The sequence below is a fragment of the Micromys minutus genome, assembly GCF_963924665.1.
Source record: "Micromys minutus genome assembly, chromosome: 1".
NCBI classification, from domain to species: Eukaryota; Metazoa; Chordata; class Mammalia; order Rodentia; family Muridae; genus Micromys; species Micromys minutus.
Window position 1 is genome coordinate 182,629,887 of NC_137969.1, and position 17,441 is coordinate 182,647,327.

Sequence of the window (17,441 nt, forward strand, 5' to 3'; positions counted from 1 at the left end):
TCGATGGAACAGAATTGAAGACCCAGAATGAATTTCAATTTGGAATGCACTGAATCTATGGATTGTTCTACAGCTATTTTCATAATACTTATCCAATGAACATGATAGGTTTACTGTCAGGATGGCCTGTCAGCTGTGAACATGAGATTTTGATGTCACTTGGTATTACCATGTTGGAATCAATTTGTGACTTTACTTCTAAATTGTATTTGTTTATGAAATTGAATGAATTTGTGTTTGGGACACATATGTTTAGAGTAGAATTTTTTTTTATGATGGATTTTTCCCTTAATCAATATTAAGTGACCATTTTTGTCATATTTCTTTTTCTATTTTAAACTCTATCTTGTCAGATATCGGGACAGTGAAAACTACTTGTTTTCTGTGTCCATTTGCTTAGACTGTTCCTTTCATATTTTCACCTTATGTTTGAAAATTTGGTGATGTATGTTTCTTGGAAGCAACTAATACACCATGCATACTAGTTTGTGTCTCTTTAATGGAAAATAAGAATGATTAATATTCATTATTGTTGAAATTGCTTATCTATTCTAGACATTTTGTTGATAATTTTAGTATTTGCTCTTCTCCTTCCTCTCTTGAATAGTATTACTCTAGTGTGGCTTATATTTTCCTGTTGCTTTCTGAGTGGATTTTCTCTTCATTAAGTGTGATGGATTCCTTCAGGTGTCTTCTGTAGAGCTGGGTCTGTAGGCATCAATTCTTTAATCTGTTTTTATTAGGAAATTTTTTTCTTTTGGTTATGACAGATAGCTTCGTTGGATTTTTTATTATGGATTGGCATTTGTTATTGCCCAAAGCTTGAAGTCCCATACTCTAAGTCTTTCTGATTCTAAGGTTTCTGCGGAATGCTCTCATCTTTTTCTAATAAGCCTGTCTTTGTAAATGACTTGGTGTTTCTGTTTTGTTTTATTTTGTTCAGTAGGGTTTCCTTTCTCTGCTTACTTGTTGTTTTCCTTAGCTGGCCTGTATGATTTGCACTAGCCTTTTGTTTCTGAAGTGACATCTCTTCTCCCAACTCCACGTCATAATTGTTTTGAAAATCCTTTTTATGCTTTTAGGTCAAGATTCATCTCCTTCTTCTCTGCCTAGACCTCTTAGGTTTGATCTTTTTAGAGAATCACCTTCATCTTGGAATTCCCCCATACTATCTTATCATTAGCTCTTTTTCCTTGCTGGGTAGTCCATCTATCTTCTTCAAGCTCAGATATTATGTCTCCTACTTGATTTGTTTTGTTGATGACTTTTTTTTTTTAGTGTATCTCTTACTCTGTTTTTATTTCCATTGTTTTAGATTTGTTTTTCATGATTTCTCTTGGTGTGTTTATTTCTGGTTTTATATCATGCAACACCTTTATTACTCCTCTCAGCTGTTTGAGTCTGTCACTGAACTTTACTTACAAACTTACTTTTGAGTGTTCTGTACAGCACTGCATCTGACATACTCTCTGTAGATGCCATTCTTATAGGGTTGGTCATTTTTGGAGAAATTATTGCATCATCGTTTTTCCTCTTTCTCAGGTTATTGCATCGGTATTGATGCATCTGGTGTTATTTCATTGTTTGTCTTGTTTATTGTCAGCTATATTCTTTCAGGTGAAAGTTCAAGTGTTATGTTCAATGTTAAAGTGGTAACAGTAAGTGTCTAGTACAAAGCTAATTCATACCAGCAGCTCCAATTCTCTATATTAAAGTAGGATATTGTTATAAGCTCTAAAGTATTACTAGTAGAGGAACCACAGCTGAGTGATTTTACCACTCTGTGGTTTTCACAGTAGCCTATTGGTATAAAGATTCATGTTAATTGAAACCTACTATTCTATGATTTCAAACATTCATTAGTGTATCACAGATAGACTGCAAAATAATTTAAAAATTAGAGTAAAATTTATGGGTAAAAGTGGTTTGAAAAAGTTGTGAAAGAAGATATTTTTAAGTAAATTCAATTGAGATGGTAATATTTTTTTATTTTTTATTTTTTAAACAACTTTATTTTACAAAACAAAGATAAATGTACAGATTTTAAGCATTTTTTGCATAAAATTATACAATACATTTTTGTCAGTACTTTTTCTTCCAGATTTTAAAATAATTTTTACATAAAACTGTATGGATATATTTTTTAGTCAGTACTTGATTTTTTTAAAGTTTGATAGTATGCATTGAAAAATTAAGTTACAATAAGCATAAAGTACATGTGAAACAAAATGTAACATGGAAATAGTCAAAGTTTTCTTGTTGTATAAAAATTTATTTGTTTTGTTTTGCTTTGTTTTCTTTATTTCTTGGACTTTTGCTTCAAGTGTTAGCTTAAATGGCACCTTCTAAACCAAGGAAGGATAGCTAGACCTCAGAGCAGCTTCCCGGTCAGTACTAGCCACTTTGCCTGAAGTTCTGTGTCTGAAGTATTTATGTTTAGCAACTGAATCTCTGTTTCAAATTCTGGGTATTAGATCAGGTCAATTGTAATGATTATATTGTTTTGCAGGTTGCCTAATCTTTTATGATTAACAACTTGAAGAGAGGGTTTTCTTGTTTATGACTGGGGTATTTGTTAGGGAATCTCTGTCTTTAAGGTAAGCATCATGACTCAGTATGAATTTTTAATGTAGTGAGAGTCTAAGATTCCATCTTTTCTTTCTTATTTTTTGTGTTATTTATCTGGATTGATTTAAATAATTTATTAAAATTATTATTATAATCTTTATCATTTTGCAACAGATTCATGATTTAAGTGGTTGTGATATCAAAGCTACATGTTTAAAATGGGCTTGGTAACATAGGCCTTCACTGACCAAATATATAGAGCCCCTGCTTAGTACCCTTTCAATCTGCTTCAGAGAACAGCTCTGGGGTGGAAATTGGCATTATTTCCTGTGGTGAGTAGGCAACTAACTGTCTCCTGATTGGTTGACTTTATTGTATCACTGCCATTATGAAAAGGACAGTTTTTGTTCTTATTGGAACATTATTTTAGATATAGAGTTTTCTTATCTATACATAATTACCTTGTAGATTTAATTTTTATTCTTGATATTATCATTATATCATTTCCTTTTCCCTCAAAACCTTCTCAAGAATTCTCTTACACTGAAATTTATGTCTTCTTTTTCTTTAATTGTGCTAAATACATAAATACAGTCTTCTTAGTTTATATGTTACTTATATGTATGTTTTCAGGACTGACTATAACATACTGAATAACCACTTGTTATGTGTAGCAGTAAAGTTTAGAAAGGGTTGAATTGTTCTAGGAGTCATACCATGCTACCCCTAGCTACACTCTGTTTCCAGCATGGACAGCCTTCTTGGCTATTATCTGCTCCCCATCCCCTGGTGGTCTCTCTAATGTAGACTCCTTCAAGTTCCCAGTATCTGCCCCCTGTGTTTATAATCACAATCCTCAGTAACCTGGTAAAATCCTGAGACTTGTAATTTATCAATCAGTTTTATATCAATAAATTTTCACCTCACAAAATGTCCACACAATAAACTGGGGGCCAATTGATATAAATGATATAAACTAACTTCCTCCCATCCAAAAGGAAAGTTGCTTTCTCCTGTCTCTCCTCTTCCTCTCTCTGACATGGAAGTTCTGCCTACTCTCTGCCCAGTGATTGGTCCCATGAAATCTTTATTCATTTGGGAAAAGTTCTAGCCATAGATATCTTTTTCCTAGGGAAGATTATTTCACCCACTCTAGCATTTCTTAGTTGTTTATAGTTCTTTGCAACTGCCAAAAAACCACATTATATATAGCACCACAACTGATCAAAATGTAGAGATGTGGACCCCACTTACAGCTGTTACATCTACAATTCAAAAAAAAAAATCCTGTATCTAAGACTCAGGGATTATTGTGGAACATGGGGGGGCAAGTTGTTAAGACTCAAAAGATCAGGATAGTGCAGAAGATATTTCTATCAACTCTAGAAACCATGCACTTTCTGATTTCTTTATCAACTGTCAGGAATGTCAGCACAGTATTGCTTCTGATCAAATGAAATGCAGCAATGGGCCTAAGAGTACTCACGGCTGACATATTGTCACACTGTGCTGAAGACACAAGTTGAATAGAATGATAGGATGGTCTTTGAAGATATACATGTAGTGCAAGTTAGGGTAAGATGAGGATATGCTATAGGGCCAGAGTATGACTTTTTCCAGAGAATGAATGTACTTTGTACCTAAGTCTCACTTGTGGACCCTGGTCTCTCTTTGCCAAGATTAATAGGTAGGAAGGGCAAAGGGCAGCAGCACTATTTATTGTGGTCTTAGATGACTCTTTAACAACAAGTTCTTTCTGATTCCAACTTCCTATGCTCTGCTGGTGTAGTATAGGCAGTTCTATTGAACAGGAACTGAAGGTCACCACCAAGTCACTTTTGTGGCTATGTGTTTATGTCAACAAAACACGTTATTGTCCAGGCTGAAGTGATTGATCATTTATATTAAAGGGAAATTTGACTGTGCAAAAAATATAAGAAAAACTAATGTGTCTGCATTATAGGAAATATTTACTTTCTGGCTTCATTTGGCTTGAAGTTTTGTAGTGTTTTGGTCTATTTTGACAGAGCTAACATACTGTATATATAGCTCTTTGCTCTTCTTCCAAACATGACTATCCTTATAGATAGTAAACATAAAACTGTGATTAGGTTTCCTCCAAAGAAAACTAAATGATCCATACCTGTGGAAAAAGAACTCTGGGTCATGGGTATATAAGTTAAATGAGCCACCATAAGAGTGGAATTTTCTGACACTTATTTTTTAAGCAGGGAATTAATGTTTTCCCTCAAAGTATTCTTGCATAAACAATGTGCCTTATCAGTTGAAAGTCTATTTTGGGTATGAATAAAGACATGGACAAGTCTCATTGGTTATTTTATGCAACACTATATTCTTGGCTCAGTTAGTTCCTGAAAGCTGGGCTGATTGGCATTATTGTTGACCCTGCATATGGAGAATGTTATTCACACTTTCCTTCTCAGAAACACAGTTTTAAAACAAGCCAAACTGATAGAAATGGATGAATACAAACATGTGCTTTCTACTTTATGACTGCTGCTTCTTTCTCTGTTTCTTCTTCCTTCCTTCCTTCCTTTCTTCTTCTTCTTCTTCTTCTTCTTCTTCTTCTTCTTCTTCTTCTTCTTCTTCTTCTTCTTCTTCTTCTTCTTCTTCTTCTTCTTCTTCTTCTTCCCCCCTCTCTCTCCTCTCTCTTTCTCTGTCTGTAGACTTTCCTTTCTTTATTTCTTTATGTCTTTTTTTCCTCTTCTTTCTTCATCCATGGTATGAAGTAGAGTCAGGATCTAATAAAGACATGTTAAATATTAGCTTTAGGGTGAGGGTTAAGGTAAAGAAAAGCACATAAAATGAAAGGCAAAACATACCAAGGACATGAGTGTGGAGTTCTCAGAGTCACAGAAAATATAAAACACCTAAAGGTGAGAACAACATTCTCCAGGTAGAGTTGACAATTCTCTTGTTAAGGTGTCAGAACAATCAAAAAAATACAGGAGCAATGACAGTTGTACACATACCACTGTCATAATCACTTTCTTTTATAGTAACCAAACACTTTATTAAGCACACAAGAATCACCCAGGAATAGTGTAACAATTTTCATGACTGACTATTTATATTGATATTGCAGCAAGGCCTCCTATTTAAGATTCAGAATGCATAAGACATGACTCAGAGGTCATCTTCTGCATGCAAAAAGGGTAATAACTAACCTAATATGTAAACTATGATCCCTTCTTCAGACTTGACCCCTCTACTACACAGGTAGAAAACACAAGGCAAATAAACTCCAGTAGGAAATTCATAGTGTAAGTAACACAGAGTAGTTCTTCCAAGTCAGTTTAAAATAAAGTAAACAGGGATAGAGATATTTTATTTATCAGTTAAGAGGTTAAGAGTTAATTTACAGCACCCAAAAAGTGGCTTACAACCTTCTATAACTCCATTTCTATGGAACCTGATTTTTTTCTTGTCAATCCCAGGGGCATCAGTTAAGGACATGTACATGGACATACATATAAATAACACACACACACACACACACACACACACACACACACAAATTAAAATAAGAAAGGGAAAAAAGAAGGGATTCCTCAATCAATAACAAGAAATGATTGCTGCAAAGACTTTACAAAAAGCTATAAATAGAGATAAAATGTGAAAGATGTTCAATAATAGAGTAGTTGAAGTTAAATCTATATGGAGATGCTCACACACACCCATTAAAAATGTTCATAGCAGCTCTATTTATAATAGCCAGGAGCTGGAAAGAACCCAGATGCCCTTCAGTAGATGAATGGATACAAAAATTGTGGTACATTTACACAATGGAGTACTACTCAGGTATCAGAAACAATGACTTTATGAAATTCTTAAGAAAATGGATGCATCTAGAGAATATCATCCTGAGTGAAATAACACAGTCACAAAAGAACAGACATAATATGCAGTCACTGATAATGGGATACTAACCCCAGAAAGCTCAGAACACCCCAGAAACAAGTAACTACTGTGTGAAGTTCAAGAAAAAAAAAGTAGGTCAGCTTTTCACCCTATGTACGCATTAGCTCAGCTACACTGCTTTGTGGGATTGTGTTGCTTTGGCTGTGATCTGAGAATGGTGTCTTTATTTCATGTTTGTGGACCAAGATCTTACTTTCAAGACAACAACTATGCTTTTCATATTGTTTCAGCTTTTAACAGTGGTTTTATATTTTAAAGACCCTGTACTCTGATTAGCTTTTAATTTTCATCAAACTCCCCTAATTCCGCACCTGTTTTTGTTCAAAGGGGTTTCTGATAAAGAACAGTTAAGAACACAGACATAGAGAAACAAATTATGCATTTTAACTATTTGTCTGAACCTCCCAGATGTGGATTAAATTAATAAAAAAAAAGAAATCCTATAACTAAAGAAATGGCTGGAACAGCATCTGTAAAGACAGAGAAACTACAATTTGAAAAAAATCCTAAAGCAGTGAAAAATAATAGCATGCTACTTTGGCAAACAATTTGACTGTTGCCTATAGCATAGAAAATATATTTTCCTATGATCTAACTAACACACTCCTAGATGTATACCCCAAAACATGAAAACACATTTCTATACAAAACTTGGACCATAAATGGTCAAAGAAGTCTTATTTATAGCTTCAAACTGGAAGGGGCTCAAATGTCTATCAACAGATGAATTGCAGCAATAAAGAGGAATGCTAACCAGTTTAAAAAAAAACAAAAACGAATTAACTATTGAGTCATAGAAACAGTGAGTAATCTAGCTTTATGGGTAATTTCTAGGTTAAAGAATGGCTGTAAAAAGAGGTAATTTAACTAGGAAGATACTGCCTGTCTTAGTTGGAGTCTCTATTACCATAACAAAAAAGGAAGTTTGGAAAGAGTTTATTTTGCCTATACTTCCAAATTGCTGTTCATTGATGTAGGAAGTCAGGACAGGAAATCAAATATGGCAGAAATCTGGAGGCAGGAGCTGATACAGAGGTCATGAGGGCTGTTGCTTAGTGGTTTGCTCCCCATGGCTTGCTCAGCCTGGTTTATCATAGAACCCAGGGCCACCATGACAAGGATGGTACCACCCAAAATGAGCTAGGCCTTGGATATCAATCACTAATTGAGAAAATGCTTACAGCTGGATGTTATAAAGATATTTTCTCAGTTGAGACTCCTTCCTTTCTGGTGACTCTAGCTTGTGTCAAGTTGACATAAGAACAGCCAACACAATGAAATTTAAGAATGAAACAAAGAAACAAAACTACAGTTATGACTCATCGTACTCAAGATGAGAAAAAAGGTTTTCTGGCTACCAGTTAGCCAGATTAATGAGTACAAATTATTGATTTTTAATTTAATTTTGTTTTAAATTTAGAGTCTTTGTTTTGAGAGTTACATACACAAATATTAACAATGTTTGAATATTTTCTACTTGTTATCACCCATATCAGCCTCTGTGTATCCCCCAGTCCCTCTCAATTTCATAATCGTCTCTATTATTATTATTATCACAAATTTATATGTATAAACTCTACTGAGACCTCTTAGTGTGACCTCCATGTATATGTGTGTAGGGCTGAGTACTTGGGTTCAGGTAATCTTTGAGGGAGCTTGTCTATGCAGATAACTAATTCTCATTTTCTGAGAAGTTTTTGATTACCTATAGTTCTTCGTTTAGGGATTGGACTTTGTGTGAAATTTTACTCATCATGTTCTCATTTTTGTTGGCCACAGGTAAGTGTAACTCTTAAGTCTCATCAAAGAAGCATCTTTGTTTTGTTTTGTTTTGTTTTTATGTGAGCCTTCTATTTTATTTTAATTTTTCTTACAACTTTATTTTTAAAAAAGGGATGCATATACAGATTTTAAAGGCATATTGGCATAACATTATATGAATACTTTTGTCAGTACTTAATTCTTTTAGAGGTTTGATAGCATGTATTGAAATCCCACTAGTTATCAAAAGCATAAATTACATGTAGGACAGAATGTAACATGGAAACAGATTTGTTGTTGAGTATAGATTAAGCACAATAATCTGTGAATACCAAAAATTTCCACAAGGCTATTTTCTTAGCTCTTGAATAATGAATGATTTAAAGTCCAGTTGTACCATACTAGGAGAGGGTGCTATACATTTGTGTTTTTCTTAAGAAGGACTGAGGCTTTCTTTCTTTCTTTCTTTCTTTCTTTCTTTTTTGGCTTTTGTTTTTCTTAAGTTTCATTTAGTTGTTTCTGGGGTGTTCAGAGCTTTCTTGGGTTAGTATCCAAATATCAGTAACTGCATATTATGTCAGTTCTTCTGTGACTGGGTTACCTCACTCATGATGATATTTTCAAGATGCGTCCATTTTCTTAAAAATTTCATAAAGTCATTGTTTCTGATAGCTGAGTAGTACTCCATTGTGTAAATATCCCACAATTTTTGTATCCATTCATCTACTGAAGGACATCTGGCTTCTTTCCAGCTCCTGGCTATTATAAATAGGGCTGCTATGAACATTGTGGTGCATGTGTCTTTATTATATGTTGGAACATCTCTGTGGTGTATGCCCAGAAGTGGAATAACTGGGTCTTCAGGTAGTAGTACTATGTCCAATTTTCTGAGAAACTGCCAGACAGATTTCCAGAGTGGTTGTAACAGTTTACAACCCCACCAAATGTGGAGGAGTGTTCCTCTTTCTCCACATCTTTGCCAGCATCCTCTGTCATCTGAGTTTTTGATCTTAGCCATTCTGACTGGTGTGAGGTGGAATCTCAGGGTTGTTTTGATTTGCATTTCCCTGATGACTAAGGATGTTAAACATTTCTTTAGGTGCTTCTCAGCCATGGTGAATTATCATTTTGATGTGTTCTTGCATTCGGTTTGCAAGGATTTTGTTGAATATTTTTGCATCAATGTTCATAATGGTGTTTGATCTAAAGTTCTTTTTCCTTGTAGGGTGTTTGTGTGGTTTAGGCCTGAGGGTTATTGTGGCCTGGAAAAATGAGTTAGTAGTGTTCTATCTGACTCTATTTTGTTGAATAGTTTGGAGAGTATTGGCATTAGGTTTTCATAAATGTCTGATAGAATTCTGCACTGAACCCATCTGGACCTTTCTGTTGGGAGGCTTTTGATGACTGCTTCTATTTCTTTAGGTGTTATGGGATTATATAGATCGTTTACCTTGTCCTGGTTTAACTTTAGTATCTGGTATCTGTCTAGAAATTCATCAATTTTCTCCAGATTTTCCAAATTTGATTTGTATAGGCCTTTGAAGTAGCATCTGATGATTTCTTGAATTTCCCCAGTTTCAGTTGTTATGTCTCCACTTTCATACCTGATTTTGTTAATTTGGATACTCTCTCTTTGCCCTCTCGTTAGTCTGGGTAAGGGTTCTTCAATCTTGTTAATTTTTTCAAAGAACCAGTTTTTGGTTTTGTTGATTTTTGAATGCTTTGTTTGTTTGTTTGTTTGTTTGTTTGTTTCTATTTGGTCAATTTCTGTTCTGAGTTTGATTATTTTTTGCCATCTACTCCTCTTGTATGTATCTGCTTCCTTTTGTTCTAGAGCTTTCAACTGTGTTGTCAGGTTGCTAGTGTAAGCTCTCTCCAGTTTCCTTTTGGAAGCACTCAGAGCTATGAGTTTTCCTCTCAGTACTGCTTTCATTGCATGCCATATGTTTGGGTATGTAGTATTTTCATTTTCATTAATTTCTAGAAAATCCTTAATTTCTTTATTTGTTTTTTGACCGTGCTATTGTTTAATAGAATATTGTTCAGTTTCCATGTGCATATGGGCTTTTTGTTGTCTTTATTGTTATTAAAGACCTGCCTTAGTCCATCATGCACTGATAGGATGCATGGGCGTCTTTCAAGTTTCTTATTTTTATCGAGGCTTGTTTTGTGACTGATTATATGGTCAGTTTTGGTGAAGGTGCCATGAGGTGCTGAGAGGAAGGTGTATTCTTTTATTTTAGGATGAAATGTTCTGTAGATGTCTATTAATTCCAATTGGTCCATAACCTCTGCTAATTTCACTGCATCCTTGTTCAGTTTCTGCTTCCATGATCTGTCTGTTGATGAGAGTGGGGTGTTGATGTTTCCCACCATTATTGTGTGGGGTGCAATGTATTTTTGAGCTTGAGTAGTGTTTTTTTATGAATATGGTGCTCATGTATTTAGAGCATATATGTTAAGATTGAGAGTTCCTCCTGATAATTTTTCGTATAATGAGTAAAAAAGTATTCTTCCTTACTTTTTTGATAATTGTTGGTTGAAAATCTACTTTATTTGATATTAGAATGGCTACTCCAGCTTATTTCTTGGGGCTGTTTGCTTGGAAGTTTTTTTTTTCAACCTTTTACTCTGAGATAGTGTCTGTGTTTATCTCTGAGATGAGTTTCCTCTATGCAGCAATATGCTGAATACTATTTATGCATTCAGTCTGATAGCCTATGTCTTTTTATTGGGGAATTGAGTCCATTTATTTTAACAAATATTAAGGAATAGTGGTTGCTGTTTCCTGCTATTTTTGCTTTTAGAGGTAGAATTGTGTTTGTGTGTATTCTTTTGGTTTTCTTGAATAGTTATTTTCTTGTCATTTCTAGAATGTAGTTTCCCTCCTTGTATTGCGTTTTCCATCTATTATTCTTCATAGGGTTGGATTTGTGGTCAGATATTGTGTAAATTTAGTTTTGTCTTGGAATATCTTTGTCTCTCCATCTATGACGATTGATAGTTTTGCTGGGTTTCATAGCCTGGGCTGAAATTTGTGTTCTTCTACGGTCTGTATGAATTCTGTCAAGGATTTTATAGCTTTCATTGTCTCTGTTGTGAAGTTGAATGTAATTCTGATTAGTCTACCTTTATATGTTACATGACCTTTATCCCTTACTGCTCTTAGTATTCTTTCTTTGTTTTGAAGACTTGACATTTTGACTATTAAGTGTCCGGAGGAATTTCTTTTCTGGTCCACTTTATTTGGAGTTCTGAAGGCTTCTTTTATGCTCATGTTCATCTCATTCTTAAGGATAGGGAAGTTTTCTATGATTTTCTTGAAAACATTTACTGTGCCTCTTAGTTGATATTCTTCGCCCTCTTCTATTCCTATTATCCTTAGGTTTGGTGTTCTTATTGTGTCCTGGATCTCCTGGACATTTTGGGTTAGGAGCTTTTTTGTTTTTGCATCTTCTCTGACTGTTTCGTCTTTTTTCAGTGTTGTCTTTGGTCCCTGAGATTCTCTCTTCCATCTCTTGTAGTCTGTTGGAGATGCTTGCATCTGGGACTACTTCTTTCTTTCTTTCTTTCTTTCTTTCTTTCTTTCTTTCTTTATATATATATATATATATATTTTTTTTGGTTTTCCATCTCAAGGCTTGTCTCTTTTACTGTTTTCTTTATTGTTTCTCTTTCCATTTTCAATTCCTTCATCTCTTTGTTTCTGTTTTCCTTTATTTCTTTGATTATTTTCTTTTTAAAAGCTTCTATTTTTTATGGTTGTTCTCCCATACTTGTTTAAGGGAGTTATTCATACTCTTATCAAAGATCTCCATTATTGTCTTGAGGTTGTTTTCAGGTCTGAGTCTTCTTTTCCTGGAGTGTTTGGCATTCTACTGCTGGCTGTAATGGGAGGGCTGGGTTCTGATGTTGCCAGGTTGTCTTGTTTTCCATTGCTTAGGTTCTTACACTTTTATTGTGCCATATTGTTTTCTGTGATTATATGTGGTCTTGTTGTCAGTGATTGGTACTTTCTCTTGTGGACCTGAGGTCAGCACAGTCTCACCAGGCCTGTGTTTCTCGATCTTCGCTGTTCCAGGTGGCAAATGGCTTGAGAGTTTGGTCTGCATGCAAGGGCTTTCTGGGTGGATACCGAGTCCCCGTGGCAGAGTTCCTGCTCCCCTGAACCCACCGAAAGTCTGCCTTTTCAGAGTGCTCCACCTTGCCCTCTCTGTGTTTTGGCTTCTCACAGCACAGTCTCACCAGGCCTATGTCCATGTATTTCTGCTGTTCCAGGTGACAAATGGCCTGTGTGTTTGCTCCGTGCACGCCAGAAGCTTCCTTTTGTAATAGATGGAACCTATAATAGAAACCCAAATCCAGTAAATGTTCAGAGAATGAGTGATTGTGGAGAGCCCATACCCAAATTCTCAACTGATACATTTCCAACACAACTACTATTCCTTCAGCTCAGATAAAATTATGAAAGAATAAATGATCAGATTGCAGGAGCCTGATGACCTGGACAGCAGTTGGTGCATTCTAGACATGGTGGGGAAGCTACGCTTATGAAATCTCACCTCTATGGCTGCCGAAACAACCTGTACAGAAAGAAGCTGTATTGTAAACAATTATTTTAAAATGTTTATAAACCATTGCTTCTAATAGCCGAGTAGTACTTCATTGTGTAAATGCACCACACTTTCTGTATCCATTCCTCTGTTGAAGGACATCTGGGTTCTTTCCAGCTTCTGGCTATTATAAATAAGGCTGCTATGAACATGGTGGAGCATGTGTCCTTGTTATATATTGGAGCATCTTTGGGGTATATGCCCAGAAGTGAAATTTAAAAATTCCTAGGCAAGTGGATGGAACTAGAGAATATTATCTTGAGTGAGGTAACCCAGTCGCAAAAGAACACACAAGGTATGTATTCACTGAAAAGTAGATACTAGCCCCAGAAAGCTCTGAATACCCAAGAAACCACCTACAGACGTTATGAAGTTCACAAAGAAGGAAGGCCAAAATGTGTAAGCCTCGGTCCTTTTCAGAAAAATAAAAAAGCAAAGAAAAGGAAGAAAAAAGGAAAAAATTTGTATTCATCATACATTATTATGTAACAAATTTTGTTAACTATAATAATATTTTATAAAGTAAATAGATTAAAAATGTTTATAAGCTTACTTTGTGTACATCTCAAATTTAGCTAATCCCTCCCCTTTTATTTCTTTTCTTATGTTTTTTTCTAGAAAGAACCTATGCTAATATAGCATTTACCATCCTCCTGCTTCAACCCACACAGGAGGTAGGTTAGATGTGTAAAACAGCATGTCTGACTTGGTTCATTTTTTCATCAAATAATAAATGACTTGGCTGTTGTTAGTAGAATTCCAGAAGCGGAGATATAGGCAATAGCTCTGATGATCATATATATCATGGATAATATTGCTTCACACCTATGACTTTAAAGTATGTTAACATGTAAAAGGACTCAAATTAAGGACAAGATAATTTTAGTCAAGTTTTGTGTAAACAAGGTGCCACAAGTATTGATCTTTCTCCTTAGAACTTTTTTCTTTTTTCTTTCTTTTTTTTCTTTTTCTTTTTTTTTTTTTTTTTTTTTTTGGTACTACAGTGTCATCACCAGGATACTGACATAATCTTGGGTAGAGTCCGATGGTATATCCTCTATTCCAGCAAAAGAGAGACGTGTTCTTATGCTGAGGCATGTGGAAATGTTATCTGTTCCTCAAAGCACACTTTATATACACTACATATCAACATAATTATAAGGGTACTCATGGTAATGGTTTAACTGATGGGCATGCTTTATGATTAAAAATTAAAATATAAGCCATCAATGAAAGATTATATCTGCCATACATATGTTTTGCAACATTTTCATTCTGGTATACAAAAATCACTAATTAAGGCAAAACTATATGGCTGGGTTTCTATCTTGCTGCCTTAATCAAATGATTATTATAAAACCCAGAGGCCAGAAAAGCATACACTGCCATGATTATTGACTTTACAGAGAAAATTCTAGAATTTATATTGATAATATTGCCTAAGGCACAAGCTTCCCACAAATAGGCGGTCTCTGAAACTCCATCGCCATCAGATGAGAGTGCCTCAAGAATTATTCTGCAAAATGTGTCTAAGTGACTAATGGTTCTGGAACAAGATGGAAGATTTTAGATCTTGACACAGGGACCACATACAAACATGACTAGGTTTCCAGTTTTTTGCTATGTACATATCAGATATTAGTTTCTAATATGAGCATCAGGTACTTGACAGAAACTAACAATAACCTTTCATAATGAACAATTTCTTCAATGACACTCTCTAATTCCCCCATAAATATAGTAAATGTCAAATCAGCAGAGAATTAAAATCTATTTATTTTTATAATCACAAGTAAAAGAGCATCTGATGTTTTACGGACATTCCAACACCTTCAGGAAATTTGAACTCATACCAAAGGGTCTGACATTCATTTGAGTCTGGACTGGAACACACTTGCACAAGTTGCGTGTTGAATCACTCCAGCAGAACCAAAACTCTGGCCTTAAATTATTGAAGTTTCTACTATTCTCCTTAACCACAGAAGCTTTGGCTGCTTGAAACATTGGAGAAGTGGGGTGATCTGGTCATGAATCCCCCATGGCTATAAGGAACCACAGTGTCGACTGCAAGTGAGTCTCAGGAGCAGAGTGACTTAAAACTAAATGGTTAAGGAGAAACCCTAGGACACTTTAGGGGCCAAAGTAGAAAATACTTTTACTGGTTTTGATTAAATTTTCAGGGCACCTCAGTTTTTCCAATAGCTATTCACATTGTATTGTCAGTAATCTGGATGTGTTACAAGTCCATTTAATATTTTCCTGAACCCCAAAATATTTCTGCCATTTTCCCATCTTTGGTGGTCCATATAATACAATCCTTAAACAAACATTCTGAAAATAAGGTAAATGGTCAGATTTCATCAGGTTGAGTTGACTAATAGGTTTAAGGAAATGCATATTAAATGCATTTAATTAATTACTAACACTTATGATTCTTATATTGTGTAAGGTACACACTACATAACATTCATTGTCCCCTATGACATTTAAAACAATCTTGTCTCCCCATAGCACAGAAAGGACAGCCAAGTCTTAAGGAGGATGCTATCTGTGCAACATTGCAAAGCTTGGAAACAGACAGAAGACAAGATTAGACAGTATTCAGACTCAGTCTCAACTCTTAAAAATTCTCTGTAGTCTTCTCAGATATATTTCCCTTTTCTTGTTATTTCTGTGTGTCTTTTTTTTTTTTTTTACTTTTTGTTAACTCTGTGAGAATTGTGTATAATGTACTTTGACCATTACACCCCCTTTTCTTCATATTCAACTTTGAGTCCTCTTAAACAAAAACAAAACCTATCAAGTAAAAGAGATGCTGCTCACATACTCCTGGAAGTGTAACTTTTATATGGACATGTAACTGCTAGGATCCTTAAAGAAAACCGACTTTCTTATTCCCAGTGGTTATCCATTGTCACTGGCTCCTTAGCTGGGGGCAGATCGCTGCTCACCTTCCTTTAACTTACTAGGGTTGACTGGCTTGAGCGTGTCTATTTTTATTGTTCACATAAGCACATTTTTCTGGTTCTGTCAGGAAGGTGACTTTCATATAACCATGTTACATATAATTATTTGTGTAACACAGTATCTATTCCCCCCCTTCCCTGAAAGAAGCATATCTGACATCGAATCACGGTTTCTGTTAGAAAAAAATGGCGGGCAATGCAGTGCCTCTGTACAGACCCCAAGAAACACACTGCCAGGACTGAATCCCAGAGTTTCCACTTTCCAGGGACAGACCATGGATGGTTCACATTTGTTCCCTGCTAGTTTCAACAGTCACAGAGGTATGTTTGAAACATTAAATGGTCAAATATTTGTAAAACGAAGGCAATGTCTAGCAGTTAGCACACAAGTTCAAGTGGTATTAGGATTAGGTGTGTTCACAGATACCTAATCCACACACTGAAATCAATAAGAGCTTACAAATATGTTATTGTAGCGCAGCCACCCAAATGGCACAGACCTTTTTCAGAAGGTTAAGTGCAATAATAAAGAGCTTACAGCAGCTGTGACTTGGAGAAGTCCTAGCTTAGAGCAGGACAGAATGAGAAAGTGATGGTGCACGCTACTGACTAATAACCTTCTAACTAAACTCTGACCTCCTTGTTCCCTTCGCAGATGAAATTCATGCTCAAGACATAGTCCTCTCGTTCGGAACTTTATCTTACATTTCAGCAGCTCTTTGGGGCATCTCCATTGATGCTGTTTAAATTTCCTGCCGGCCAGGTAGCACTAATATGTGCACTTCCCCTTTATTCCCTCCACAACATCTCAGGGCTTTCTTCACTGAGGAGGCACTTCCAGATTCAGGGTGGAAATTGAAACTGTGAAGCAGCCCCGGGGGCAGCAAGGCCAGGACTCATTAATCAGACCCAGAACTGCCACCAGAGAGGACTCTGGGAAGTGGGCGCATTCTTTCCACAGTCTTGATGTGGAAGGGCTTGGCCTCTCTCTTTTCTCTTTCCTGTGGTGCCTCAAAAAAAATGTGCAAGCCCTGGCCCCTTGCCAGCGGTGCGATTTCTTTGTTTGAGAGAAAGTGTAAAGTATTTTCACCTTAAATGAAGGACTCTAGGCATCTCCAGGAATCTGTCCTTTGAGGGCTTGTTAAAATTCAACAAAGGCCAATTTATACTTGAAAGAGAACCTCTTCTTTCTTTGCTGCCTTGCCTTGAGGGTTTACAGTTATTTCTGTAACTCCACTTCCTGATTCTCTCTCTCTCTCTCTCTCTCTCTCTCTCTCTCTCTCTCTCTCTCTCTCTCTCTCTTTCTCCCTCCCTCCCTCCCTCCCTCTCTCTCCCTCTCCCTTACCCTCTCCCTCTCCCTTCCCCCCTCTCCTTATAAAGTGTTAAATGCATTTCTTTCTTCCAAGCATCATTATCTTCTGTTTAATGTCATCTGTGTTTTTTGGTGTTCATATTGTAAGACATATGAATTGATTTCCCAAGTTGGATCTAAACATCAGGGATTCCTGCTTCCATCTTGGTATTATTATAATGATATTTAAGCTATATACTATGGTTTCAACATACATACACAATGGAAGTGATATTTATT